Genomic DNA, 27,975 nt, shown 5'->3' with positions numbered 1-27,975 from the left:
TATAGACAGAACATACTACATTTCAAAATACGCATATTGCCAAAACAAGGTAAACAGATAACACTAATACATTTATTTTCTTCTGTTGTCAAATATTATTAATTCTGAATTTCAAATTATCAATGAAAAATATTTTTGCTTCTTATCACAATCACAATTTCTTTTTTTATTTTCTTTTTTTACTTATCGAAAATCTAAATATAAAATTGTTTTCCGTTTTCCAGGATTTCTCCTTTTGGTAGACAGTGTTAGACCTGACCGGATATATGCATGACAATACATCCTTTGTAGTGTACCGCTTACATAGTGTTTGTGAGTGAGACGTGGTTTCCAAAAACAAGTAAGCTTATTGTTAACCGTTGATTCTTCTGCTAACAAGATAGGTGCTTATTGATGGTTGGAAAAGAGCGCGCCATGTTCAATACAAAGACGTTCACACATTCAGAATAGAACACAGCAAAAATTCTCAGCATTTGTAAAGAGATGCAGAAGAGATGTTTGTCCCCATTTCCTGCCCCTGAAATTTATTGTAATCTGTGATAGATGCAACGTGGGAATTAAAATTTTGCAAAGTATACGTATGTACGCATAAACAGGATGAAAAGGTTTATTTATTTGCTTTCTGCATAGAAGATCAAACAAAACTAAACTGAAAATGCAGTTCTTTTGAACTTTGAAATTGCATTATCTGAAATATATTTGGCAATAGTCTCTGCATTTATTGTTTTGTTATCGAGATATTTTTACTCGGTAATAGCATTGAGATAACCTATGTCTCTGTGCTTCTTCTTTAAACATGCTATATTACTGCTTCTTCATTCTAACCAACTAATTCTATTAAAAAGAAAACAACTGACTAATTCACTTATACCGTCGATCAGAATGTGTTTAATAATGAATAAAATAAACAAATTATCAACTTCTAATCAAGTAATTAGTCAATAATGTTATATCTAAGCAATGTGACTGAATATATTCAATCAACCAATGTTAATGAATGGTCAAATGTTAATACTTACTTAATCAATCACAACGTCGATCAGACTGGGCATTTAAAAATGAACCATTTGAACAATGAATTCAATTAATTAGTTCGTACTTAGTCAGCCAATCGATAAATAAATAAACATGTGAGTTTCATTTCACCGTGTGAAACTCCGGTAGACTTTCAAACTACGGGAATTAAATACTCAAACTTAAAGTAACTACTGGTTGCAATAGATTATTACGATCAAAGACAGAACCTGTCATGCGGACGATGAATCAATATCAAAAAGTCATTACTAGCTATACCATACTGTTTTTGCTTTATGGCGACAGATGTTGAAACCGAAAATGGTTAATTTTAACTAGTTCCGAATTCAATAAAGGGTTAAAGGAGGAGATAGAATCTACTCTTAGCAAGCTGAATCGATTGAAAAAAAAAAAAAACTGCATTTCAATATCTCTTATCGTTTTTGCTCTACCGCAGTGGTCGAAGTGAGACAGTATATGGTGGTATGCCATACCGCCACTGGTTTTTCAGTGATGAAGGCATACCGCCTCTGGATTTTTAGTGATCAAGACATATCGTCCCTGGAGAGAAGATGCTAAATACCTTTAATAAATTCATTTTTATGCGAAATTATTGACGAATAGCTTTAAATGTAAAAAGATTTTATTTCTTACGCAGAAATAACTTCCAAGTCGACAACATCGACATTTTTGTTATCTTTTTCCTACATTTTGTTTTCAAAATGAGGTGTCTTCAAAGAAGTTCATCTAGTTTATATTATGATGTGCCATATTAAATTGTTTCTTTGGTAGTATGTGTGTTTGTCTAAATTCATATAAATGTCGTGTTTTGAGCACGAGCGGATTTAGGGATTGTCTGGTGTGTGGGCGATTCTTCGGAGGTTTGGAATACCCTTCTGTCGAGTGGGAAGTTCCGGAGCTTTCCCTCAGGAAATTGTTAATATGAAAACTAGGTTCTTGAGCATTTTCGTGAATAATCCTCTAGAATAAAATATAAGGAGATATTTGTTTTTGTTTCTTTCAGGGGATGTTTGTTTTATTCAAAAAGCTGTTGGCGAGGAATCAAAGTATATCCATGCCTCCCCCCCCCCCCCCCCAACTAAAGAGAAGCTTTCCAGTGGTTTACAGTCATTATATAAATAAAAATGCAATATTTTAGGCAACATACTCTCATTGTATTTTCAATATTTAGATAGCCGGTATGTCGAGTCAAAATCGTAATAGAACATACTGCCTATGCTTTTTTTCCACTTCGAACACTGCTCTACCGTAATCAGAATGGAAAATGAAAGTAGTAGTAAATTTCACCCACCTCTGGTGTTGGTTGAGAGTTCCGGATTGTGATGGTATGTTTCCTTGGCATCCTGAATCGATTGCGGAAAACCGCTTCTCGATATATGTAACCAGTTTTGTTCTTTGATGATAAATGTTGAAACCAGAAATAGTTAATTTGAACTACTTCCGATTTGAATAAAGTACTAATGGAGAAGGCGAACATATTCTTGGAAAGTTGAATAAGTTGCAAAAACCACATTTCGATTTTTCTTACCGTTTTTGTTCTATGGATATCACTATTGAAACCAGTAATATTTAATTTAAACCACTTCCGGTTTAAATAAATGAATAATGAAGATGATGAAATCTATTTTTGGAACAGTGATTTGATTCCAGAAATATGCACCTCGGTATCTCTTACGTATCTTTCAATGTGGAAATCGGCATTGAAACCGGAAGTAATATTAGATTTGAATACCGTAACTTTTCGTGCTGGTAAAGTGTTCAGAGTAGTTATGATACGTTGCCTTGAGACGCTAAATCGTTTGCAAAAGATTTCTCGTTATTTGTTACCGTTTTCGTTCTCTGTTGATAAACGTTGAAGCCAGAAATGACTAATTTGAACCACCTCCCGTTTCGATAGAGAGTTAACGGAGGAGATGGAACCTATTCTGGGGATGGTGAATCGATTGGAAAACAAAATCTACTCATCACTTAGTGTTTTTGCTCTATGGAAATCAGTATTTAAACCGGAAATAGCTTATTTAAACCACTTCCGGTTTCAATAGGAGGTTAAAGAAGAAGATGAGATCTATTTTGCAGACAGTGAATCGATTACAGAAAGCTACATCTCGAAATATCTTACTGTTCTTTCTCTATGGAACTCAATTTTGAAATCACAAGTAATATTAAATTGAACCACTTGTGGCTTTGGTATAATACTCGGCATAGTCATGACAGGTTGCCTTGAGACGCTAAATCATTTTTTAAAAAAACTTCTCGCTATTTGTTATTGTTTTCGCCTTATGTTAATACAATTAAGATCTGAAATAAATAATTCGAACCACTTCCGGTTTAAAGAGAGAGATAATGGAGGATATGTTATCTTTCGAGTGCGAAAAAAAACTGCATATCGATAACTCTTACCGTTTTTCCTCTGATACTTGTCGACAGACGGACGAACGGACAAAGCCGTTCTGTAAGGCTTTCGACACTTAGGCATTGCATAGTTTATAAGTCAAATAAATTTACTTATTTATTCTAGTCTTGTGTCTCCTCTTTTGCTAACACGAATGATGGGAAATGAATCAAGATGACGTAATGAATGGATACTACATAACCTCTAAGTGGAATTCAAATCCTCGACAGACTGTTTATTGGATTGCCAACCTAATGCTTTCGATCACTCAAGCATAGCAGCCATCATAAATACATAGATCAAATAGTTATTTTTTTGAGCTTAACGTCTCGCGATTATGCACCGTGGTTAAAGGAGACAATGGTGATGAGATTAATGATAATGATGGAGTAACGAAATTCTGAGGAAACGGGAAAACCCCTAGAAAATCAGCACATGGTGTTTGTCCAGTACAAAGCTCACTTGGTGGGAGGTAAGATTGAACCAGAGACTGCAGACACCAGAGGTGAATACTTTATACCAGTGAGCCACCGCGGCCATCGTCAAATAAATCAAACCTGCTTCGTCAATTAATAAAATAAATTATCAACTAATTGATGTCTAATCTAGTGGTTCCCAACCGATGTGTAGCGACACACTGATGTGTCACGTAGTCTCCTAAGCCCTAAGGTAAGTCGCGAAGTTTTAGAATTTAAAAATCATGAAGAACTTAATAATAAATAGTTAAAATCGAGACAGACTGTACCAGTCAACACCTTCAGCGGTAGCAATAATGCTCAGTGCTATATAGAGTCATTATAAAAACTAATTAGTTCCACTATTATAATATATATTATTATTATTAATTAAAATAAAAATATCAAACAAGTGTGTCGCGACGCTCATTAAAGTGTGTCGTCACCTTCATGCTGTGTTCACCTTACCATGAAGAACTTAAATAGTTTGGCAGACTTCAATGTAAAAAGATGTGCCTTATAATCAAGAATGACATTGAATATATACAATTAAATAAAAAATCCATATGACAGATTTACAAATATTAAAATACTGAAGTCAAGTCTAAAAATAATTAAATATCCCTTGTATGGAAAAATTGGTGGGGAAATTGTAAAATTATACAGTTAAAGGAGGTTTTGTATGGTCAATAAAATAATAAATTATTAAATAATTTCATTATAAAACATTCCTAGAATAGGCTACAGAAAATATTTAAATTCTTTCATTAGAAAAGATTATTAACATTTCTTGAATACCCTTTAGCAAATGTCATTAGAATCCTTTTATTAGGAAAGACTACAAAATACACTGAGAAAAAAAAATTGTAGGTGGTGTACTTAAAAAGATAGGTTACATGCGTAATTGCTGTAGTTTTTGGACTTAACGTACAGCAGACGTATAACTGAAAACGCATGTTTTATAATACTTTTTCTATAAGTGTTCAATCTATACGTACTTTCTATATGAAACAATGTAGGCGGTCACGATCTCACATACAAATGGGAATATATAACATACAGCCGACGAAGGTAACATAAGTATATGCATGTGATACACGGGAAACTGTTAGATGTCAGATATCCTGCAACGGCATGATGTAACATCTAAGGGCAGTGCGTATGTAGCATACGGATAACGTATGCTCCGTACTGATTTCTATAGAAAGCAAGAGGATACCGTATATTTGTACAATATACCGCTGTCCGGAGAACGGATTTTTCTCTGTGTATTTTTTGAATACGTTTCAGCAAATACCATTTAAATCCATTTATTAGAAAATATTGGAAATTATTTCCTGAGTAAGCCTCAGAAAATATAATTTAAACTCTTTCATTACAAAAGAATTGTTAAATATTTCTTTAACATCCCTGAGGAAATATCTTGACTTTTATGCAGTCGTGTAATAAATTAAATTACTCAATCTATCAAAAAAGTAAAAAAAAAAAAATCTTTGATGAAAAATATTTCTTGAATATTGTTGAGATAATATTATTTAAATCCTTTCATTACAAAGATCATAAACTATTTCTTGAATACAGTGAAATGTCATGATTATTATGCAGTTGTTACATTTAAATTATTAAACTTTTTCAATAAAAAAGATTGTAAAAAGATCATTTCGTTATAACTGAAATATTTATCGAATAGTCTTGATGAAATATTAACTTTCTACGAAGTTTTAATTCTTGAATTATTAAATTTATTTATTAAAAATAAAATATTTTCTTCAATACAACTAAGGAAGTGTCATTATTTTAAGTTATTTTTTCAACTTTTGAGTCCCTTCCTTAAAAATAATTGTATAATATTTTGTTTTTAATCTAGTCGAGGAAGTATCATTATTTTTATGCAGTTGGGATTTTTGACTTATAACATCGTTTTATTAAAAAAATGTCATGAAGTATTCTTGAATACGCTTGGGAAAATACGAATCATGATTTTAATGGAAGTGAATTTTTTAATTTTAAAGTATTTTTCGTTATAAAATATTACAAATGAGTACACTGCGAAAAAAAATTGTATTTGGGGTACGTAAAATCGTATGTTACATACTGAAAACGCATGTTTTATAATACTTTCTGTATAAATGTTCCATCTGTTCGTACTTTCCGTATGAAACAATATAGGCGGTCAGGATCTCACATACAAATGGACGTCTAACGAATGTAACATAAGTATATGAATGTGATATACGGGAAACTGTTAGATGTCAGACATCCTGTAACGGCATGATATAACATCTAAAGGCAGTGCCTATGTAGCATATGGATAACATATGTTCCGTACTGATTTCTATAGTAAGCAAGAAGCTTCCGTATATTTGTACAATATACCGCTTGTACTGCTCTACCTTTCAGGTAGTTGCACAGATGTTTAATAATTAATTTTATCAATTATTTCTCTATTTTATAAGTTTAAAGTTATTTTCAAGATGCAACCGTATTATAAATCTGTACTTAAAAATTCTAAAAGCTCATTTCAGTTTACCATTTCATCTCCTAAATTAACACTTCTTTGAAGCATCATTGGAAAAGAAAAAGTACAATATATGAATAAATTTTCAATTGTTGAAGAATTTATCTGTGTTTAAAAAGAATATATAAATGAGACGCTGAAGAAGATCATAGGTCAGTTTTTCAACTAAATAATTTAAGGTAATCTTCCTGTTGTGTATTTAAAATATTGATAAAGATGGTAAATACAGGAAACATGACGGAAGAGTAATAAGCTACGCTTCGGGGATTTGCTTCCCCGTTTCTTGTTATAATCCTCCGATGTTCAAAATAATGTAGACAGTTGGGATTTAACTAAATTTTAGTAAACTTCTTTACTGATAAATGTAGAGTGGATATTTCATAAGTCAATACAGGAGTGATCGACATTACCAGTTTTTAAAATTCAACTAAAGCATATATTTACGCAGTCACGTTAAATGCTTACACAGTCCTCAATCTTCAGAAATAGTGCTGAACTGTACCGTGAAGTGATAATATGTTAAATTGCATCTAGAATACAATAATATATTAATGTAATGGTAGGCAATTGCGTCCGGTGTTTGACGCATGTATAAATGTTTCTGTAAGGTATACGAGTAATTATAATATGTATACGTGAAACGAGGCTTATTAATACTATTACTATTGAAGTGAGACGTTGCAGATGTAAGAATATGAACACGGATACTTGCTTTTATAGAGGACTAACAAATAAAACACTATTATTATTCGAACAACATAATTCATGTTACTAAAGAACTGGTCGCTTCTACTAGTAACATATAGAATGGCATATATATATATCCATCTCTACTACTACTAATAATAATAATAACACTACTACTACCACTACTATTACTACTACTAATTACGATAGCAATACTAATACTATCCATAAATTGCAGACGAAGAATATAGGATCTATTGCATGTATTGACCTTGTGTTTCTGACCTTGTTCATGTATTCAGCTTGATATTAACAATATATCTAATTCTTTGTGACTTTGCCTTGAAACCTGTGATTATTTCTTACTTGTAGTCGTAGTATGTGTGTTTATCTGCATGCTGTTTTGTACGGTGTAAGTTACGTTTTGGTTTTTAATTTTTACCAAACGTTGTTAGAAAGTAGTACCATGATCTGCACTACATTCCATCAAAGAATTTGGAATCAGATAACCATAATTTTCCCCAGAACAGGGTGGCGACTAAATACTGGGCTAAGTCTAGTTCTTCGTGGGATATCTCATGCTATACTATGAGGAACTGAATTTATGGAAATAAAAAAATCAAGTTGCGCATAAAATGATTTGTATCTACCTTTCCGACGACGTGAAGTCCCGTATTTCGTGAAAGTGGGATAGAGGAAGCTGCAGATCCCCTGTCTTATTTTGCGCGATCTGCTGTGGACGACGCGAAGAAAAGAGGGGCAGGACACGCTGTCCGAAGAACGGATTTTTCTCAGTTTACGCATGATGAAATATGATCTTTATGCAGTTGGAATTTTTGAGTATTTACAAGAATGTTCAAAATATTTCTTGTGTCACCATTTTTATACAGTTGGGATCATTGATATAATGAAGTAACTTTTTCTTTCCTTTTTTTAAAAATGTTTTTGCAGTCTTGTCTCAGACGACTTCCACAGGAAATAGAAGCAAAGTTAGATACACATGCACAGTAATGTAAAAATAAGGGAGAAAATTGTTTCTGATTAAAAGGTTTGGAAAGAGTGATGACCCCAGCTTGAATTTCTTACACAGAGAAAAATCCGTTCTCCGAACAGCGGTATATTGTACAAATATACGATATCCTCTTGCTTACTATAGAAATCAGTACGGAGCATACGTTATCCGTATGCTACATAGGCACTGCCCTTAGATGTTACATGCTGTTGCAGGATGTCTGACATCTAACAATTTTCCGTATATCACATGCACTTCCTTATGTTACCTTCGTCAGCTATATGTTCTATACGTCCATTTGTATGTAAGATCCTGACCGCCTACATTGTTTCATACGGAAAGTACGTATAGATGGAACACTTATACAGAAAGTATTATAAAAATGCGTTTTCAGTTATACGTCTGCTGTACGTTAAGTCCAAAACCTACAGGAATTACACATGTAACCTATCTTTTTAAGTATGCCACCTACAATTTTTTTCTGGGTGTAGGAGGAAAAGAGGGACAAAACCAGCTATGAGCTCAGGGAGACCAGGCCCTCCGAAACTAACCTGGTCTATCTAATACAGCAGTATTGGAGACAAATTTTGGTGAAATTTCCAAAAAATCATTATTACTTGTCATTTGCCCAATATCTTTAAAAATACGCCAATTTACATACACGCGCGCATCATGCACGAAGAATGTTCTAAATCTGCATTGAAGCATAAGTCATCAGTGCGATATGTTGTCTTGCGATAGTTTACTGCTGTCCTTTTCGAATAAATTCACTTGTCAAGAAGCCAAGGAGATTAGATATTAGACTGTAAATGTGGGAAACTTCTCAAATTGTGAATTAATTGTAGAATATTGTACTGAATAACTTTAGTGATCATTTAATAAGGTAAAGTATATTTCATTGCTTAACAAGAATGTGCTATGTATGAAATTGTTAATCTGTCGAGGTTTATGTGCCAAATGATAATACATTTTTAACCTTTCTTATATAATTTTGTGAAGTTGTACATAATAAAGCACTTAACTGTATTTTCATACCTATTTAAGTGTTTGTTCTTGGAAAGCATCTGCCTCTATATCATAGAGTTTGAAAACTCTACACGACAACATTTAAAAGTCCGTCGTTATAAATTGTAAAGTGCACTTTTTGTACATTTTATTTAGTAGTACTGCAAAGTTTGTAATGTATCAATAAACCTAAAATAGATCAATGTTGAATTAAGTCAAAGTACTGTACAAAAGGAAGATCCCAGCGAAAACCCTAAATCAATTTCTTAGAGTAATAAAAGTTAATAAAAAGTGCGTAATCACATGCAAAAAATAAAGAGGTACAAAATAATAATTACAGTGCAAATTTTAAAAATGTTAACCGTTAATAATAGGGAATTTGTGAATTTGAATTTTTGTTTTAAGGCCTTTTAGCATGTTAATAATAGGAATAACTAAATTGCTTATAATGAGGAGAATTCAAGCTTTCAATTTTGTCCATATCATGATGGTACAGCACGTCGTTTGCAGACTACTGTCCCAGGTATTCTTGGCTCCTCCCGAAATAAAATCCTGATTGCACCACTGCATTTATTTGGGAGGAAGCTATGTTTTTGTATACCGAAAATAATAGTTTTATAGTGCTTGACATTCATTGCAATGCAACACGACTGGGGGAAGTCGGAGATAGATGATGGCACTGAGGTGTACCCCTTGTCCTCTGTACCATAGTCGCTGTTTGAAAATAATTCTTTCTAACTTAATTGTTTCTAACGACAGTCATAACTAGGGCTCGGAAGTTGAAGACCTAAAAATTGCCTAAAAGGGACCTATAAAAAGACCTAAAGATATCTAAAAAAAGGACCTAAAAACTGGAAAAAAGGACGTAAAAATAAGATCCAACTTAATTTGAAATTACATATTTAATAAATACAATGTTCAAGAAATAAAAGTTTCTGGTAGGTTAACGGTCTGTCTTTCTTCAACAAACTGAAGTACTAACTAAAATAAGAAAACTTCTCGAAATTCACTCCCCCTTGCTGAAGGATATTGTTATGTCTCATCTGACTTGTGATTGTTGCAGATCTGGTCTTATCAGTCCAGTCGCTGAAGAATGTCTTATGTTTTGAGTGCATACGTGTTAAACTCAAATATAGTTTGAGTTTTCTTTACTAAAGAAAAGATATTTAAAAGGTGGTGGTGATTCGAGTTAATGGCCAGTAAATTTATTGTCGAAAGATGAAGTGCAAAAAAAGACGTTAAGACCTATGAAAAACTTAAAAAAAGACCAATAAGTTAAAAAAACGCCGAAAAAGGCAAAAAAGGACAAATAAAATCCAGCATTTTCTGGCCTACAATGACCCAAAATGAACATATATTATGTTAAGCCTCATCTTCGGGCACTCGTAAAAAAGAGGATTTTTCCTCAATTTCCGGGCCCTAGTCATAACATATTTGTAAAGTACAGTAGATACAAAACAGATCTGTCTACAAGTCATGAATATTCTCTGGCTGAGGAAGTTAATGCTCCTTGGAAATTACATCTGCATCGTTTGAATCCAGAAAAAGCACATACTGTTTGATATTGTCAAAATTCTTGCACAAAAACAGCATTCTCAATCAACGATGAATAGAAAGTTCGGAATAAAATATACAAAGTAGCACCAAAGGAAGTCAAAAGAGGGATTGGCGGCAGAGATAATGGAATAAAGGAATCAAAAGAAGAAAGTCTGGAAGAATTCTCAATAGTCAACTAAAATTAGCATTTGGCACCACAAGACTTCCAGAGAGTTCGTTTTTGTTCTTTTAAAAAATGAACATTTAAAACTTATAACCTTATAATAAGAAAGTGAGACCTTTTCCAGCCTACAGAGACCCCTCCTGTGTATATGATTACCGAAAAATTTTTCGGCCAGTGGACCCGGGTTCGAGTCCTAGCATGAGCTGATATTGACGGATCCCACGTTAAACTGTAGCTTCACGCCTCATATAACCTCGATGCTCAGAGGAACGCTAAACTAATTCAACGAACCTTTCCCAGCCTACAAAAGATTTTGGCTAAAATCGTAAGTTTAACTGGGTTATCAGATGGATATTGAAACGACTCAAAACGTTATTCCTATTTTTTTTTTTTATGGCTTTCTTGGTGGATCATAGTCTTCGAAATCCTTGTTCAAATAGGTTTTAAATTACCTCACGATGCTCCGTAAAATACTGAAATACCTATGCTCCCGAAATGTTACCCAAAAGGACAGAACTGATTGTGCTAAACTGGTGAATTTAACAATAACTACATGTTACTAAGTATCCCACTACTTGTCAGTATTTGGCACTCCACAGTATATATTTGTAAATGATGATTGTGTACTTACCATAGAAAACTTCAGCGTCTCGGGGAAGATGATGTGTGGACGCTGCAACCCAAATGTGTACGTTCTTGGGAAGTATATACAGATTATTGTATTATGCACTATTCTCCGAATTTGATATTCGATCTTTTCTCTCTTTTTCTTCTTTCTAAACAAGAACGATGACGTTTCTGTTTCTTTTCTTTTGTAGCATATCTATTACCATCAATTGGAACAAAAGGTTTAATATTTTGTGTTGAAAGCGTGGCGTAGGGAAACAAGAATATTCTACAAAAGAACAATTCAGCTTCTGATTTCGCTCTTCATTCAAAACGTTTAATTGTTTTCATTGATCGTCTGACACTTAACACTTATAGCAACTAACTATAACTTGTCAGAAAGATACAAGGGCTGTAAATGCTCCCTTGTCTTCTATTTCAAGATTAATTATTGTAACTAAGAAGGGAAACATGGTGATTCACTGGTACATCGTCCGCCACGATCATAGATTCGATCTCAGGCCGTGTAAGTTTCTGATGGACAATATCTGTGCCCCGGATTTACTTCGGATTCTTTCGCATCCTCCTTTTTGTTTCATCCTTCCTAGTGTTTCACCATCATTCTCTTTCACGTGTTGGGGCCGAGGTGACTCAGTGGTAGAGCGTTCACCTCTGGTGCTTGGGGTCCCGGGTTCAATCCCAGCCCCCGCCAAGTGAACTTTGTGGTGGACAAACACCGTGTGCGTGGGTTTTCTCGGGGTTCTCCCGTTTCCTCCCACTTTCTTCATTCCACCGTTTCATTCATTTCTCATAATCACCGTCTCCTTTAGCCTAACCGGCATAACCGTGGGACGTAAAACTCAAAGATTTCATTTCATTTCTTTCACGTGTTCATCTTCTCAAAGTTATAGACCATATCTAAAGATTAATATATGATATGATATATGTGCGTGTTGCTGACTGGTGTAAGATTTTCGCATAGGAAGAAGTCGCCTAGAGTCAACGAATTTTGTACACAGATACAGGGTGGCCCATAGTTGTGTATATGATGTTTGATTGATGTATTTGTAATTCATGACAAAAAGTTTTGCTACTGTAACACTGTGTAGCCTGAGAGCGGGGATAACTGTCACTGGATGGAGCACCGCACACTATGCAATATCAGTGCGACAATGACTGAACGAAACATTCCCGAACCGCTTGATCGGTCGACTTGGGTCTGTAGAGTGGCCATCTCGATCTCCCAATGTGATACCACCTGACTTTTTCTTATGAGATCTTTTAAAGGGCAAAGTGTAACCACGTCACATAACGCAATTTGGCTGAATTACTAGAATCTATCACAGAAGAGTTCCACGGGATACCAATACGGGTCTGCCGAGCTGCTTGTGATAACATTGCTCTTAGTCTTCAGGCATATTTCGATTTGGATTTTGCATTGGTCGACTATGCCATGGAGAACAGAGATTAAAAATCTTGTAAGGAATGCTATGAGAGTAATGTGTTTATGTTCAACTTATGTCGCTAGTTTCTTTACCTCGGCATTTGAAACATCATACACACAATTATGGACTATCCTGTATTCTTCACCAGATGTACTCGCGTGTAGTCGTAAGTGTAAGCGTGTTCTCTAGCCTTTAAGCTAGACAACCTAAACTACGATACTGTGTTGCGGGTTGCATATCATTCCTTCCATGCCAAGTTCGTAAGTGTAAGCGTGTACTCTAGCCTTTAAGCTAGACAACCTAAACTACGATACTGTGTTGCGGGTTGCATATCATTCCTTCCGTGCCAAGTTCGTAAGTGTAAGCATGTACTCTAGTCTTTAAGCTAGACAACCTAAACTACGATACTGTGTTGCGGGTTGCATATTATTCCTTCCGTGCCGAGTTCGTAAGTGTAAGCGTGTACTCTAGCCTGTAAGCTAGACAACCTAAACTACGATACTCTGTTGCGGGTTGCATACTATTCCTGCCATGACAAGTTCGTTTACTTTTAAATCCAATTCATCCCTCGTTACATGAGAAGGCGAGAGGTGATGCAAAAGAATGACTAAAAATAATCAAAAACTACTCATCGTAGTGTCCAATCAACAGTTTCCGCGGTTGTTGATGTAAATAGTGAAACTTTCAATGCTCTTTAAGTCCAAATTCATCCCTTACCGGAATAATGGGGTATTGGGTGTGGGGAAGTGGGTGACATGTAAAAGTAATCGAAAATGACCGATATCCGTGTCCAGTCTGTACTTTCCAGGATCGACGGTGAGAAAAGGTGACATTACGGACTTTTATCATTATATTTTCATTAAAATGCATATGTAAAGGCTACTTTGCTCAAACCTATTTTCCCCCATGCAAAGAAAGAAAATACATTTTAGGTGGTATTTAAAATAATCTCTGAATCTTCTTTGCAATATTTATCTGCTTTAACTCCAAGTTTGGGCAAGGCTTGAACCCCAAAATGAAGCATAAAACTTAATACGATAAGCAGTTGATCACAGAAAGTACTGATAAACAGAATTGATAAACGGAGTATGTCAAATAATGTCTTTCTGCCGATATTTGTATGGTGCAAAATTTCAGCGTTTTTTGTCCATTAGCTTATCAAGATAAATGGTCCATCCTGTATATAGAGATACGAGTCGAATAGACGGCTTCATTAGCTTTCTTTTTAGTTTCGAAAACGATAGAAGAGAAGAAAGTGTAGTGATCGTAAAAGAAAAAAATGAATTCGAGATTTCAACGAATCTACAAATTTCATGGGCTCTGAATACCCCCCCCCCAAAAAAAAAGTGATTTTGAGTGACTATCTGTCCTTTCGTTCATCCTGATGTAGGCATGTACACACTCGCCTAGAGGCCATACGGTTCGAAATATCTTCACCAAGTTTAAAACTTAAGGTTTTTATGTGCGTATAATAAAAAGAATTTCCTTCCCCCAAAATAAGGGCAGTTTACTGTAAGGTGAACACAAACATTTGCTGTTTCTTCCAAAATGGATCTACCATTTTGTTTATTTCTCTCAAATTAATATTTCATTAACAACTGTATAATATAGTATGAGTCGTTTCTCTGGGAAAAATCTACAAGGGATGATTTATTCTGAGAAAAATCCACAAGTGTAAGTTTACTCTGAGAAATCTACAATGGAAAGTTTACTCTGAGAAATCTACAAGGGAAAGTTTACTCTGAGAAATCTACAAGGGAAAGTTTACTCTGAGAAATCTACAAGGGAAAGTTTACTTTGAGAAATCTACAAGGGAAATTTTACTCTGAGAAATCTACAAGGGAAAGTTTACTCTGAGAAATCTACAAGGGAAAGTTTACTCTGAGAAATCTAAAAGGGAAAGTTTACTCTGAGAAATCTACAAGGGAAAGTTTACTCTGAGAAATCTACAAGGGAAAGTTTACTTTGAGAAATCTACAAGGGAAATTTTACTCTGAGAAATCTACAAGGGAAAGTTTACTTTGAGAAATCTAAAAGGGAAAGTTTACTCTGAGAAATCTAAAAGGGAAAGTTTACTCTGAGAAATCTACAAGGGAAAGTTTACTCTGATAAATCCACAAGGGAAAGTTTACTCTGAGAAATCTAAAAGGGAAAGTTTACTCTGAGAAATCTACAAGGGAAAGTTTACTCTGAGAAATCTACAAGGGAAAGTTTACTCTGAGAAATCTACAAGGGAAAGTTTACTCTGAGAAATCTACAAGGGAAAGTTTACTCTGAGAAATCCACAAGGGAAAGTTTACTCTGAGAAATCTACAAGGGATAGTTTACTCTTGCGAATGAATAGTGTGATGACCCGTTCCTTAAATTTATTTATTTATTTCACAGCCGGTAAAGAACTAAGGACGAGATAAATGATAGGAAAGAGTGAAGAAAAGTAAAATTATGAAACTTCTATTTTTTTTCGTTTTCATTTTTAACTGGTACGTTTATAGGATGTCTTCCTGTTTCACCACTTCCTGTTTCGCCTTACACAAGTTTTCCAGTTTTTCTGCCCCCTGGCATCTTCATCAACATAACAAGATCAAACTTTGATTTAAGGCGTAAGAGGAATTCCTATTTTGCCTTTTCCTGTTTCGCTTTACAATTTGAAGATAAATTTAATATGATCAGGGAGTTTTTAAGGGGATAATTCATTTAACAAAATTATTATTAAAACGAAAATGTTCTTAAAGTACAAAGGCGGGTTGAGATTGGTCTACACAGTATGGAAAGTTGAAGCTATTCATTCAGCGAGATTTGTTTCAAGGAAGAACGTTATTAAGAATATAAAAAATCAAACAGAGCGGGAATTCTCCGAGTGCAGTACAAAATCCAAGCAAAATTCTGACAAAATGGACAAAATCCAAGCGAACAAAATCCAAGGGAAAGAATCATATGCGCATCCTAATCTTCAACTGTTATGCATCTAAAGTTATTTGTAATTCTTCAATTTATTGTCTTATATTTTAAATACGAAAAACCCAATAAAACACGTGACTGTTATAGTAAGAGAGCAGATGAGCTTTAATTGAATCGGTCATTGTTAAAGGGGGATATGTCTCATTTGAAATACATTGCACATATCCTCTTTTAACAATGACCAATTCAATTATTATTATTATTATTATTATTATTATTATTATTATTATTATTATTATTATTATTATTATTATTATTATTATTATTATATTTGTTTTTTTTTTTTTTTTTGCATATCCATACGAAAAGTTAGGTTTTAATTGCCTAGTTGCGCATACCCATATGTCAACTTCTGGCTATACCTATTTTTTATGCACGTATTAAATTTAAATTACATTCAGCATATTTTGTAAGACTACTTGTTTAATTATGAAATTAAGAAGAAGCATTAGATCTCTCTTTTTTTTGCTTCTAATGTTATATAAATATAATTTTATTTTAATTCAGAAATATTGATCAAGTTTTCTTTAGCAAATATCAAAATGTGAAAAGTATAATGTGAAAAATGTAGAAGTGCAAGTTGATCGTATTTATGGTGTCCAGAAATATTTTGTCTAAAGACAGTATATTGACGTAAACCAACCAACGAGAAAGGAAGCACTAACATTATAACTTCATCACAGAGACCAAATAACAGCAAAACAATTCACTCGACTACATCTGGTTACCCTAATCTTATTCATGGAACATTGAAATAGAAATAAAAAGAGATAATTTAGATTTAAAAGAACCCTCAAAGCATTTACATCAGTTACACTTTTGTCAAAATAGACGACTACCGATACATTTTCATTCCCACCTTCACATTTTTAGGCACACTTCATGAAACAAGAACAACGTGAAAATGAATCGCAAATGCATCTACTTGAAGTTGGAAATGTTGCAAAGAAGCTTGGAAGCGTTTGGATAGGAAGATTCAAGTATTAAAGACAAGACTTTAAGAACGTGAAATTGACATCATATCATATGGAAATGCAATCTTACATTATGTTCATTTAGAATTATAAGTTTTCAGGGGTTCGGACACTTGTGATAATAACGTACAGTGTAAATTACATTTATGTATATACGTCATTTTGAATATATACTGAGTTTCTTCTAGTTTGCGTATTTTCGTATGTAGAAATTCCCAATGTAAGGAGAAAATTCCACTTTGAGAAATTTTGCTTCGTGTTGCATTATATATTAAGGCAAAACAGGAATTTCTGTTTCGCCTTAAGATAAGATGCTTATCAACATGTTTTCTAATATGGCTTAAGGATGTAAGGTGAAACAGGGAGAAATCGTGTATAGTAATGAAGAAATCTTCGTAACAAAATATTGCATGAGATAGAAGACAATAAGAAAGCGAAGATATTGATCGACAAGTTGTTGTGGCTGAAAGCTATTCACGAGAACCTCAAGTGTAGAATACAGCTGCTTGTGAAGAGATTAATAGGATTCATTATATTTTTAGGGGAAAATTTCAGATCATTCATTTATCCTTTTGGCTTTTTTTTATGGTAGCCGAGACGGGAGGAGAAAACCCGGCATAATATATATGTAATAATATGTATATATACACATCGATTCATGAGTCAAATGTTGGTATTATTGCACGTGATGCAGCAAATCTATATTAATAGTTGTACCTGGAACAGAATGTTTCACGCCTTGCAACATTATACTATGGTTCTACAAAGAAAGAACCTGTCCATGAGCGTTTAACTAACTGAAAAGTATTTCGAGTTTTTTTTTTTTTTTAATTCAAGAACAGCCTTTTTCTCCAATTTCGTCCCTAATTCCAACCACAACTTATACAGGGTGTTGCAAAAATGTTTCACAATATTTTGAAAATAGATTCCTGACATAAAAATAAGAAGAAAAGTTCATGTGGACTTGTGCTCAAAAGTGGGTACTTTCGGAGTTATGGGGTGCCGAAAACGTCAAAGAAATGAACTTTAGAAGTTCATAGCTTCACTACTATGGGACCTATCGTAGTTGAGTCAAGACATCACTGAAGAACTGGTATGTGAACTATATAAATATTCATGTTTAAGACTTTGTGGTGGACAAACACCGTGTGCGTGGGTTTTCTCGGGGTTCTCCCATTTCCTCCCACTTTCTTCATTCCACCATTTCATTCATTACTCATCATCACCGTCTCCTTTAGCCTAACCGGCATAATCGTGGGACCGGCATAATCAAAGATTTCATTTCATGTTTTCATGTTTAAGAATACTCCAGTATTTGCACACCAATTTTTAGAGATGTAGGTGGAGAGTGATCAAGTACTCCCAAACAACCTCTTTAGAAATGATTGTGCAAGTACTGGGTGTCCTGAAAGACGGATATTTTGAATAGTTCAGATACCTGTACCTCAGTGATCTTGACCCGACTACGATCGGTCCTATAGTAGTGGAACTATGGACCGTTGAAGTTTATTATCTCACGTTTTCGGTACTCAACAACAACGAAACTATGCACTTCCGATCACAGGTCCATATGAACTTTTGTTCTTATTTTGATGTCAGTCATCTATTTCCAAAAAAATTGTGACAAATTTTTGTAACACCCTATATATCTGTTACTTCCTAATTCAGTATTGTATTTACAAAATTTGGAAGTCTACCATAATTTTACAATATGAAACGAGACTCATTTGTTTAATCTAGTTATTACATTCCCTCCCCCATCTTTTTCATGTTTTTGAAGCTTTTATTCCTCAGAAAGCCATTATGTCTCGAGGCCAAGGCGACACCCACGTTTGGGGGGTCCAAAGGGTCCGTAACCCTCCTAAACTTTCTAAGCTAACATACATTTGTACACTTTATCAATAAAATTATATTTGTTTAACCGAGAAATGATTGATGTAGCATGAAAATTTGATTTTATACTTCATCTGTACTCTTTCTCTTATACAAACGATCAAGTTGTATCATTTTTTCTGAAAATATAGGTGGAAGTATTTTACTATTACGTATAGTCTTTCCGGGTGCAGAGTAATACCCGTTCAATACTACATGGACGTAATGGTTTTGCTCCAAAGCTTGAACCCCTAACAGCAAAAATTTCTTCGTGCGCGCCTGCTCGACGCTAAGTTAGTTTTGCCACTTCGTAATGTAGGTACTTCTTTTTTTAAAAAAAATGTTAATTTAAATTTCCAGATTTGAAGGAATACATTTAGAAACTCTTTCTAGAACTAATCAGAACGAAACTATCAATTGCACTGGTACCTAAACCAACCTTATATTTGCGATATTTTCATAAGAACTGTCGAATTGTATGCTTCGTAGAAAGTTACAAAGAGGCCTTTAAAGTTTTCTTTCCAATGTCCTCTATTATCTTCCGAAAGTTTCACTCATGTTTTATTTATTTATTTATTTATTATTTTTCGATTCAAACTCGAATGGCGGCCAGACTTTAAGATCTTGTAATAGTTAATATGAAATATTATTAGGAGTCGAAAGTGTATCAGCTATAAATAGGTATTAAGAATTTTCAAAGTTTCAGTTTCCGAATGACAGTAAAAGATAGTGTTCTGAAACATATTTTCATTTAGCTTGCTCTTGAATAAAATTGATCCTCTGGAAGCCATGTAAAAAGAGAACTTAGGGCTTTATGGGGGATCTGAAATACGCCCTATTCTACCAGAGAGAGGCAGGGATTTAGTGGTAGAGCTTTAACCTATATTGCGAGGGGTTTTTGATTCGATCCCAGGCCAGCGGCACCCACACGGGATTTTCCAGATCCGGATGCCCTCCCCCCTCCAAAAAAAAAAAAAAACAAACAAACTATAATTTGACATACATTTGTATATTTTCTTAATAAATCTACATTTGTTTAGATGAGAAATGATTGATATAGTCTAAAAATTTGAATTTATACTTCATCTGTACCTTTTCTTTATTAATAAAAGCTATTCTATATTTTTTTGTTCTGAGAATATAGGAGAAAGTATTTAATTAAGACTTATCGTCTTTTCGAGTGTAGAATAACACTGGATTCAAGAAAGTACACAACGATGGGCCTGGGGGCTCGGACTCCCTCTGTCCGAAATCCTGTCTTTTCTGTAAATTTAGTCTAATTTTAGGGATGATTTTACATATTTTAATGTAATTTATCCTCATATTGAATACAGATCCCCCTAAAATTTGGTCCCTTCCCGAAATAAATTCCTGTTTATGAGTCTGACCCGGTCAGTACTACATAGACGAAGTATCTTGTAATATTGGAGTTTTCTGAACAAAAATTTCTGGGTGTGCCCTTGTCCCATGACATGTCAGTTGTGTTTTGTTTGTTAAAGCTGAACATCCCCTTTCAGCATCAAGGCTACATGAGACATGGACCTACTGTTTCAGGTGGAATCCGAACCACCGTGCGGATGCGTCCAGTGTTCTCCCAGTGGAAATCGAAACCGGGAACTCGTGCACCACTACCGCACGGGCTAACCACTAGACCATCGGAGAAGGTTATGGTCTAGTGGTTAGCGCATGTACTTTTCATGAACGAAGTTTCAGATTGGATTCCCGGCGGAAGAGCATGGAACGAACTGCAGTGACCACTTTGAACTGTAAGTTTCCTTCTTTATTACCGGGCTGCTGATAGACGACAAACAGTAAATACAAAATCAATCAACCAATTATATAATAAACTAGAGAAGAAAAAAATAGGTGTCACAAAACGTAAGGATTGAATGAACTGTTATCTTACCCTGAATTGCTAAGACCTTTCCAGGATGCCGTGACTTACACAAATGCATCTCAAAGTCAAAAAGGAGATTTACCACTGAAAAAAAAAAATATGTAAGCATAAACATCACTACGTGTAAAGCTATATGTTTCATTGAATTGAAAGCTCTCGATTTTTCTTTGGCTGCATCTTGATAATATGTTATCAACACTACAGTTTTAAAGAAAAAGATGCAAGTCTTCAGAGTTTTCATTAAGGTCGAGTAATGTTTAGTCGTAAAATATGTTGTTCCTTGCAAATACACAAACAAAAATTGACGGAAATGCATATGTATGGTTGAACTTTGACCTCTACAAATTTGCTATCGTAATGGATTTGTATGCACCCAGATAACTCTGGATCAATTTTGTTTTGAGCAACAGCACAAAAATTACTTTCATGGCATAAATTTAAAAACTAAGAGTTATCTCGAAATGATATTAAATTACAATTCTGAATATGCAATTTTTCATTTTGAATAGCATTTAAAAAAAAAAAACCAAATTATAGTACGAGGAGTGATCGAAAACCAAAGTTACAAAGCCTATTATGGCTTATGTGTAAAACATAGCTGGAAGTTCTTAATACTTGATGATAGAGGGCACTCAACAACATCATCGATGTAATCCCAGTTTTTGTTCAACCGCTTATCACAACGGCAGATAAGGTTTTCTATACCATTTGCACTTTTATCTCAAGTTTTCGTAACCACCATGAGGCAGCGATTTTGGCATAGTCACATGCCAGATAATGGTGGCCAGTAACTTTTTGCTGTAGAACAGAGAAAAGATGAAAGAAACTGGACACTAGGTAAAGGCTGTAGAAGGGATGCTCTAGTCCAGTAGTTCTCAAAGTGGGGTCCGCGGTGCCTAAAAATTGAGACGTGTTGTAATAAAATGAAACTCACAGCTGTTACGCAAGAAGTACTTTTTCAGTTACTAAAAACAAAGCAATTAGAAATTATACCTACGTTTGTAAGTTTTCCTATTTTACTAAATTTCTGCCCTGAAGTTGGTCAAACGCTATATAGGACTACTTCAAGTGAGAGAAATTTCTTTTTTGTTAGGTCACTTTTTCAAAATCAGTTGTACATTAACTGTGCGACGCCTCGGAATTTCAGGGAGAAGATGACAAAAACCTCCCAAAATATTTTCTTAGATCCGCCACTGCGAGTAACTTTTGAGTCAGATTGGTTTGCGTGTGAGTCAGATTGGTTTCTGTGAGTACGAAGAGTTGTCTAAAAAAGGCATTGTAACATTTGATGCCTTTCTCTACTAGGGATGGCCACAAAGTTCCGGTTCCGGCGGAACCGGTTCCGCACGGAACCGGTTCTTGGAGATCCGGTTTTCAGAACCGGTTCCGGGCCTGGATCCGAAAACCCGGTTCCAGAACCGGATCTTAGGAACCGGTTCCAGACCTGGATCCGAAAACCCGGTTCCAGAACCGGATCTTAGGAACCGGTTCCAGACCTGGATCCGAAAGCCCCCAAAGACCCGTAAAGGAGGCATAAAGTTCACCTTCGAAAATAATGCAAAGAGGACCATGCGCTTGTGCCTTCCTCGCCCAGACCCGCTTGTGCCCCCAGAAAAAAATTTTGGTCCACCAGTGGGTGTTTAGCCAAATGAGTTGGCCAGTTTGCTTGTTTAACCAATGAGTTTGCCAGTTACCCAGTTTATTTAGCCAAATTAGACAAGCTGCCGCCGCCTGGGCGCCTGCCTGTCGCTTCTACCATTTCATCTAGCATACTATTCACAGCTTGCCAGCAGCTCGGGTTTAGCGTAGGGATGGTCACAAAGTTTCGGTTCCAGCGGAACCGGTTCTGCGAGGAACCGGTTCTGTTTCAGAACCGGTTCCAAACCTGGATCCAAAGAACCGGTTCTAGACCTGGATCCGAAAAACCGGTTCCAGACCTGGATCCGAAGAACCGGTTCCAGACCTGGATCCGAAGAACCGGTTCCAGACCTGGATCCGAAAAACCGGTTCCAGACCTGGATCCGAAAAACCGGATCTTCTAGAACCGGATCCGTTCAGACCCGAAAACCGGTTCCACTAGGAACCGGTTCTGGCCATCCCTATTCTCTACCACTTACTTATGTGAACAGACCTTTTCTGCTCTTTGCAGTATTAAAATCTTCGAAATCCTTAAGCGAAATCGTCTTAATGTGGAATCAGACCTAAGATTGATGGTGACAAAAATTATTCTAGATTTCAATGCAATTATGGAAACACAAAGAATTTCATTCCTCACATTAGTGTCCCCACATTTGAGAACGTTGCTTATGAAGTGAATTTCCTTTTAAAAAAAAGTAGTCTTGAAAGTTACGGTATTTTGAATTGAAATTTCGTTCACTTGGAAACAATCATGTATCTTTAGAATAAATTACTTATTGCATTATTTTTCTTGATCTTTTTTCTTGTCAGTGATAATTCTAATTAGTATATTTTTGATATCATGTGAAATTTCAGATAGCATTGCAAGGGGGTCCGCGGATCGCTTCCCGAATGAACTGGGGGTCCGCAGATCACTTCCCGTATGAACAGGGGGTCTGCGTTATCGGAACGTTTAAGAACCACTGCTCTAGTCATTCCAAGCGCAAACGTCAGTGGTTGAAGTACTGAGCCTACCATTGTTTCCGGAGTTACAAGTAACAACATTGGTCCGTTTTTCTTTGTAGGCACGACACCACTTCCATACATGTTGCTTTGAAATTTAACCCTTCCCATACACCTTCATAATCTGCCTACATGAATGTCAGCAGGTGTAGTGTTTTTGGCTCACAAGAACCGCACCACTGATCTCACTTCTACTTTTAATCAATTTTTCAGAATAATTTTTAATGTCCACTTCTCGGGTATACATGATCAGAATCCGTAGTCTTCAAACATGCACCAAGACAAACATGTTATTAATCTACAAATAAATTTTCAGTGAATAACATAAATTACAGTGAATCATATAAAACTTTTATGCTTTGCAATTTTTTTTTCGATCATCCCTCGTAAGCGAACGTTGAAATAAAAGATCACTCTTAACGTTCAAAATAATCAACTCTTCTGTTGTTGTATGCATCATAGAAAACCTTTGCTCTGTAAATAAGACTATATTCTTCCAGTAGTGTAACTTTAAACAGTTCTATGACTGGTAATCATGAAATAATAATAATAATAATAATAATAAACTATTAAAGACAGTAAAAAGGATCACGCGAAACTTACATATATAGGGTATGGATAGACAGTGTTAAATGTCACCGTTACTAGTGAAGATATTAAATGATTAACTCTGTTAACAAACTCGGAGAAGATAATTGCTATAACTATCTATTGCAGAAGCCAGAATTTAATAATTTGTTTTCGGAGAACATTTATCGCGTGAAGTAACGGACAGTGTTACGTTATGATGTTAACGGATTGACGCAATTAATGAACTCGGCCAATATAATCGCTCTAGCTATCTATTGCACAAAAATTAAAAAAAATAACTCTTGTTCAAGAGTTAGCGTGTCGACTTACATGTATGGATATGAATAGAAACAGTTAAAATCACCGTTATCTATTAAGATGATAACGGATTAATTTCGTTTACGAACTCGGCCGAGATAATCACTTTAGCTATTTATTGCATAAAGAAAGAAAAAAAACAGAATTCAAAAATTCGCTTTTGTTCAAGAGTTATCCTGTAGACTAACGGACAGACGTAAGTTGCCGTTACCCGTTAAGATGTTAACGGATTGACTCCATTAACGAACTAGATTGAGATAATTACTCTTGCAATCTATTATGAAAAAAGAATTGAAAAGTTCGCTTTCGTTCATGAGTTATCGTGTGGGCTTACGTTTATGGGATGTGGCCAGTCACCGTTACCCATTTTGATTTTAACGGACTGACTCCAATATGAATTTGACCGAGATAATAGCACTAAAGTTCATTCAACGAACCTTCTGATCCTGATGTAAACATTTCAGAATGGTATTACTCCGCCAGTCATCGGGTGATTGGCTATCGTTCAGCGCTTCTTTCGAGAAGCACGTGATTGTACCCTGTCCATGATTTACATATTTCCCGCAGGCGGCCATGTTGTAAACTGTGATTCAAGCGTAAGGTGGGTCAAAGCTACTTTCTACGCATGCGTATTCTCTTTTATTGGATTAATTCAATTTAGTTTTTAGATACAGTGTTGTTTCTATTATTTAATTGTAAGGAAATTGTATTTCCGGTAATGAGCCCTATAAGTAACAAAAACATTGAAAAACAGCTTACTTAATAATGGACTGTTTTCTTCTGCCGCATGGATGTTTGAAGGGGGATACGGACAAAATCTCGCGGCCGAAACCTCGCCGCCCAAAATCTCGCCGGCCAAAACCTCGCGGGACAAAATCTCGCCGGGCCAAAACCTCGCGTGGCCAAAACCTCGCCGCCCAAAACCTCGCGGGACAAAATCTCGCCGGGCCAAAACCTCGCGTTGCCAAAACCTCGCCACCCAAAACATCGCGTGGCCAAAACCTCGCCGCGAATGAAACTTTTCTTTAAAATTTACCCAATGAGTTTCTTAATATGCAATTCCACGTTACAAATAATAATAATAATAATAATAATAATAATAATAATAATAATAATAATAATAATAATAATAATAATAAGAAGAAGAAGAAGAAGAAGAAGAAGATACAAAACATCGTGTGCGTGGGCTTTCTCGGGTTATTCCCGTTTCCTCCCACTTTCTTTATTCGATCGTTTCCTTCATCCTGGTCATCTACGACTCCTTTAACCTACAGGACATAATCAAGGGACGTCGTAAAAACTCACATATTATTTCATACTTTCACAAATATTATTAGATTTTTGTTGAAATTTTAAGATTTGGATGTTCCAAAGTTCACGAAACTAACCCCCTTAGTTGCCATTACTTTCCTTATGCAGACTTTCTTTCCCTACAACCAGTTTAAAAACATCCTGTCGCCCTACCTTCACATTGAAATCCTCTAATACAGAAATATAATTTTCATATGGTATCGCGGGACTTGGTCAAATACCCGTGATACTTTTTCTGAAACGGCGTCTTTTATACCGTCATCCTTATCATCTGTTGGAACATTTACATTTTGGTCAGACGAGATTTTGGGTATGGCGATATTTTGGGACGCGAGGTTTTGGCCCGGCGAGATTTTGGCCCGCGAGGTTTTGGCCAGGCGAGGTTTTGGCCCCGCGAGATTTTGGCCCGCGACGTTTTGGGCGGCGAGGTTTTGGCCAGGCGGGGTTTTGGTCCGGCGAGATTTTGTCCCGCGAGGTTTGGGTGGCGAGGTTTCGGCCAGGCGAGGTTTCGGCCCGGCGAGATTTTGGGCCGCGAGGTTTTGGGAGGCGAGGTTTTGGCCAGGCGAGGTTTTGGTCCGCGGGGTTGTCGCCGCGAGGTTTTGTACCCAAACCGTTTGAAGGGTCTTTAACCAATAAAATGAAACAGTTATCACGTGTATTTGTTTACATGAGGTACTGAACGTTCGTTGAATAAACTTTAGCTACCTATTGAGTAAAACGCATTCAAAAAGTAGCTTCCATTCAAGAGTTATCATATGGAGTAACGGGTACACCTTTGAACATTACAATATTATAAATTCCGCTAGCGTGATCCTTACAAACAAAACTACCTGTGATTTTACATTTCATGATCCCTACATATCCAGAAAATGATTGACTTAAGAAGAGATCAAAGTGGCTATATTCTTCAATGAAAATCTGGACACATCTCTTCTACCATTTGTTTGCCAGAACAGTCAATACACTTATATTATATAATCTCAAATGCATGATCATTTTACATCATGACAATGCAAACTCTAACATAAAGCCCAAACAATGGAGTTTCTGAACAGTGAGAATATTGAACCTCGCGGGGTCAATCCGAGTCCTTTTTATTCATCAGACCTAGGCCTCAACGATATTTTCTTGTTTCCAACCATCAAAAATTGGTTTCAGCAATGTACCAACAGATCATATCCATAATTAACTCAGTCATCGTTGTTAGCCTATATTTATACCACTTACCTGTTTAGCATCCGTAATATCAACATGCGCTCCTCCAACATCCCTGATGACAATCATATTTTGAAGCAAAGTTCCAGTAACTTCTCTGAGAGCGTTGCTAAAATTAATCTTTAGGTTATCACCTCATGCTTCTCTAATGAGCATTGCCATCGATAGCGAAGTTGATTTATCTTCGAAACCAGGGAAGTGAAGATTGAGGTTTTTCGGAAGCCGTCTAATCCATAGATTTTGAAAATTGTTGAGTTGATTTTGAGTTTAACGTCCCGTTCAGCAGCGAGGCTGTATGAAACGTGGACATACTTATTTACGTGGAATCCGAACCACATGAGCTCCCGCCGGGAATCGAACCCAGGTCTCCTAGGCCAAATTTTGAAAATCGTATTTTTTTTTTATCAGCTTGGACTGGACTGCCATGTCAGTGGGTCGGAGCTCCAATGCCTTAATACTATAAACACGTACGCACGACTGTTCATGTTTTATACCAGTAGATGGCAGTTGTGTTTATTGTACAATATGGCTCACTGAAGCACCCCTGTAAAGAAATAATACATTATTTCAGGATGACATCACTTGAGCTACAAATGTGACTAGTATACAGATAAAACCTGCTAAGTGGCCACTTGGCTAACTTGGCCTAATTTTTGTGAAACCTGCATTTTCCAATAAGATGTGTATTGCATACTATTCTATAAACTGGCCACTTGTCTATCTTGGAACGTGAGCCATGATATTCTTATGCTATTAACGTTAAATTTACGTCTGTAGGTTTGACACCAGCTACACATTGAACTATGCACGTCATCAGTTTCCCTTCATAGAAATTCATTCAGAATAATTTTTACGGTCGTTATGCTTAGGAAGAACAATAAAGGAAAGAGAGAAAGCGGGCATAACGACTATATGAGACTAAATGCGGCTTAATGTGGAATCCAAACTATATCAGCCTCCACCAGGTATTGAACCCGGATTTTCCACGTATGCTAATCATATTACATGTAATGTTTGATATTGCAGAAAAAAATTGTACTACATTTATTTACAAGGGAGCTGCGGTGGCTCAGTGGTAGAACGTTCACCTCTGGTGCTTGGGGTCCCGGATTCAATCCCAGACCCACCAAGTGAACTTTGTGGTGGACAAACACCGTGTGCGTGGGTTTCCTCGTGGTTCTCCCACTTTCTTCATTCCACCATTTTCTTCATTACTCATCATCACCGTCTCCTTTAGCCTAACCGGCATAAGAGTGGGACATAAAACTCAAAGATTACATTTATTTACAAGCCACAAACCAATACTTCGATAATAACAGTTACTACAGAAATGAGTTATGTTATA

General features: G+C 35.7%; 1 protein-coding gene across 3 annotated transcripts in view; it reads right to left on the bottom strand.

The window, feature by feature from the left end:
• The window catches only part of LOC145670326 (uncharacterized), a 41,248-nt gene extending 14,400 nt beyond the window's left edge, over nucleotides 1-26,848 (bottom strand). The window contains exons 1-2 of one of the 3 annotated variants that reach the window (XM_081738850.1): nucleotides 26,643-26,848; nucleotides 20,586-20,660 (exon numbers count right to left, since the gene is read on the bottom strand). The gene's annotated coding sequence lies outside the window, so the exon portion shown is untranslated. Of the gene's footprint in view, nucleotides 1-20,585; nucleotides 20,855-26,642 lie in introns of those variants that run through there. The other 2 variants (XM_081738849.1, XM_081738852.1) reach the window with 2 other exon arrangements.
• Nucleotides 26,849-27,975: the final 1,127 nt, after the last annotated feature.

This window comes from Thermobia domestica, chromosome 14, assembly GCF_964235325.1.
Source record: "Thermobia domestica chromosome 14, izTheDome1.hap1.1, whole genome shotgun sequence".
Taxonomy (NCBI): Eukaryota; Metazoa; Arthropoda; class Insecta; order Zygentoma; family Lepismatidae; genus Thermobia; species Thermobia domestica.
This window is presented reverse-complemented; position numbering and strand designations above follow the sequence as displayed.